The following is a 3,693-nucleotide window of genomic DNA, read 5'->3' on the forward strand; positions in this document are numbered from 1 at the left end:
TTCAACAGCCCAAAACTTAAATGAACATGAATCTATCAATCTAAAATGTAAATAGTCATGAAAATAAAGAAAACGCATTGAAGGAGGATAAGGTGTGTCCAAACTTTTGGTCTGTACTGTATAGACGACTGTATCGACGTATTTATCATACTTTTAAATCACCTCGCAGATGAACCTCTGGAATCCGTCCTGAGAGTTTCAACAGCCCAAAACTTAACAAGCATGAATGAAGTGGTTGCCAAGGATCGAGTTTAGACAAAAGTGCTGGATTGCTAACACCAAAAATAATATCAAATCAAATCATATAGGTATAGTCCAGAGGCAGCTGCTGGTCTTGCAAGAGCATAATCTCCTTTTCAGTTTACCTGTGAGTACTGGGTACAGTAACAGTATCCCAGAACAAGCTAGTCAGATTACTTCTAGACCTCCACCCCAGATCACACCTCACTCCAACCCACTTCTCCAAAGTGGACTGGCTCAGGGTAGAGTACAGAGTAAAACAACTTGCACTGAGCCTAGTCTATAAAATCCGCTACACCTCCCTGATACCGAAGTACATGTCAAACTACTTCCTTAACATAAATGACAGCCATAACCACAACACCAGGGGGAGCTCCACTAACCACGTTAAACCCAGATCCCGATCTAACAAAGGTCTTAACTCATTCTCCTTCTATGCCGCATCAATATGGAATGCAATCCCAACAGGTGTAAAAGAAAGGGCATCTCTATCCTCCTTCAAAACCGCACTAAACCAACACTTCCAGTCAACCTCAACCCTTGACTAACACCCTCCCCCTTCCACATCCTACCTCCCCGGATTGTAAATAACCAAATGTAAATAATCAAATGTATATACTTGTTCTTATGCTTTCTGAACGCACTATGTTCTCTGCTCGCTGTACATATCCTACCAAGTCAGACCTACACTGTTTCAATGTCCATTTCTCTGATGATGCAATTGTTGATGACTGAAGTGCTGATATCAACTAAACCCTCCTCATCCCACCCCCCGGATTGTAAATATTGTACATAATGTAAATAATTCAATGTATATACTCTGATGATTAACTTGTGTGATGACTGTATTATGCTGATAGTATATATTTGTACCATGAATTGATTTACGTGGACCCCGACTTAAACAAGTTGAAAAACTTATTCGGGTGTTACCATTTAATGGTCAATTGTACGGAATATGTACTCTACTGTGCAATCTACTAATAAAAGTTTCAATCAATCAATCAAAAACCGCAGAGCGACAGAAGTCCGAGTAAAAGTCTCGTAGAACACCAGAAAAAGACGCGAGGTTTGTCTTTGGTCGTTTTTTAACAAAGAAAAAAAGTCCCAAAGAGGATCGGAAAAGTCTCCAGATCAACTCGGGACAACAGAATGAAACTTGAAAAAAATGCTCCGTCGGTGGTTCATGTTTCAGGATCACTGACAATTCGCTGTCGTTCAAGAAGGGACTCGGCCTAAAACGGATCATCCAATCATCATGCAGAAGCCTGGCGATTAATCTGTCGATTATTACTTCGATTAATCGATTAATAATCGGATAAAAGAGACAAATTACATTTCTATCCCACCCAGTATTTTATTGAAAAAAAACAGCATACTGGCACCATACTTATTTTGATTATTGTTTCTCAGCTGTTTGTAAATGTTGCAGTTTATAAATAAAGGTTTATTTAAAAAAAAAAAAAACTCTGCGCATGCGCATAGCATAGATCCAACAAATCGATGACTAAATTAATCGGCAACTATTTTAATAATCGATTTTAATCGATTAGATGTTGCAGCCCGAATATATATATATATATATATATATATATATATATATATATATATATATATATATATATATATATATATATATATATATATATATATATATATATATATATATATATATATATATATATATATATATATATATATATATATATATATATGCGCATGCGCAGAGGCATTTTTTTTTTAATTTTTAATTTTTTTAATTTTTATTTTTAAATAAACCTTTATTTATAAACTGCAACATGTACAAACAGCTGAGAAACACTAATCAAAATAAGTATGGTGCCAGTATGCTGTTTTTTTTCAATAAAATACTGGAAAGGATAGAAATGTAGTTAGTCTCTTTTATCCGATTATTAATTGATTAATCGAAACAATAATCGACAGATTAATCGATTATCAAATTAATCGTCAGTTGCAGCCCTAATATACATATTTATGGATATATATATATATATATATATATATATATATATATATATATATATATATATATATATATATATATATATATATATATATATATATATATATATATATATATATATATACAGTACCAGGTCAGCCGAGGCCAGCCCACTAACTCACAGACCCCCAGAGACGCTCAGCTTCCCAGGTAGTGATGTTTTGTTGCCCGTTATCCAATCAGGGTCTTACGTTCTCGCCGTGAGCTTCCAAGCGCCGAAGCTCCGGCTTCAATGGGGATTTACCATCGGGATTTACACAGGCGGCGTCTGCGCCGCTGCCGAGGGAAGAGAGCAAACCTACTCAACGGCAGATTCATGCTCAACATACTCACAAAAAAGGCACATTCTAGTGCACTTTTAAGTCTATATGTTTAAAGGCCTACTGAAATGTTTTTTTTTTATTTAAACGGGGATAGCAGATCCATTCTATGTGTCATACTTGATCATTTCGCGATATTGCCATATTTTTGCCGAAAGGATTTAGTAGAGAACAACGACGATAAAGGTCGCAACTTTTGGTCGCTGATAATAAAAAAAGCCTTGCCTATACTGGAAGTAGCGTGACGTCACCGGAGGAAGGACTCCTCACATTTCCCCATTGTTTACAATGCAGCGAGAGAGATTCGGACCGAGAAAGCGACGATTACCCCGTTAATTTGAGCGAGGATGAAAGATTTGTGGATGAGGAAAGTGAGAGTGAAGGACTAGAATGCAGTGCAGGACGTATCTTTTTTCGCTCTGACCGTAACTTAGGTGCAAGAGTTCATTGGATTCCACACTTTCTCCTTTTTCTATTGTGGATCACGGATTTGTATTTTAAACCACCTCGGTTACTATATCCTCTTGAAAATGAGAGCCGAGAACGCGAAATGGACATTCACAGTGACTTTTATTCCCACGACAATACATCGGCGAAGCTCTTTAGCTACTGAGCTAACGTGATAGCATCGGGCTCAAATGCAGATAGAAACTAAATAAATAAATCCCTGACTGGAAGGATAGACAGACGATCAACAATACTATTAAACCATGGACATGTAAATACACGGTTAATAATTCCCAGCTTGGCGAAGCTTAACAAGGCTGTTGCTAACGCTGCCATTGAAGCTAACTTAGCAACGGGACTTCACAGAGCTATGCTAAAAACATTAGCGCTCCACCTTCGCCAGCCAGAACTCATCTGCTCATCAACACCCGTGCTCACCTGCGTTCCAGCGATCGACGGAAGGACGAAGGACTTCACCACGATCATCCGTGCGGTCGGCGGCTAGCGTCGGCTAGCGTGTCTGCTATCCAAGTCAAAGTCCTCCTGGTTGTGTTGCTACAGCCAGCCGCTAATACACCGATCCCACCTACAACTTTCTTCTTTGCAGTCTCCATTGTTCATTAAACAAATTGCAAAAGATTCACCAACACAGATGAAAACAGA

The sequence above is a fragment of the Entelurus aequoreus genome, linkage group LG13, assembly GCF_033978785.1.
Source record: "Entelurus aequoreus isolate RoL-2023_Sb linkage group LG13, RoL_Eaeq_v1.1, whole genome shotgun sequence".
In the NCBI taxonomy this organism is placed as follows: Eukaryota; Metazoa; Chordata; class Actinopteri; order Syngnathiformes; family Syngnathidae; genus Entelurus; species Entelurus aequoreus.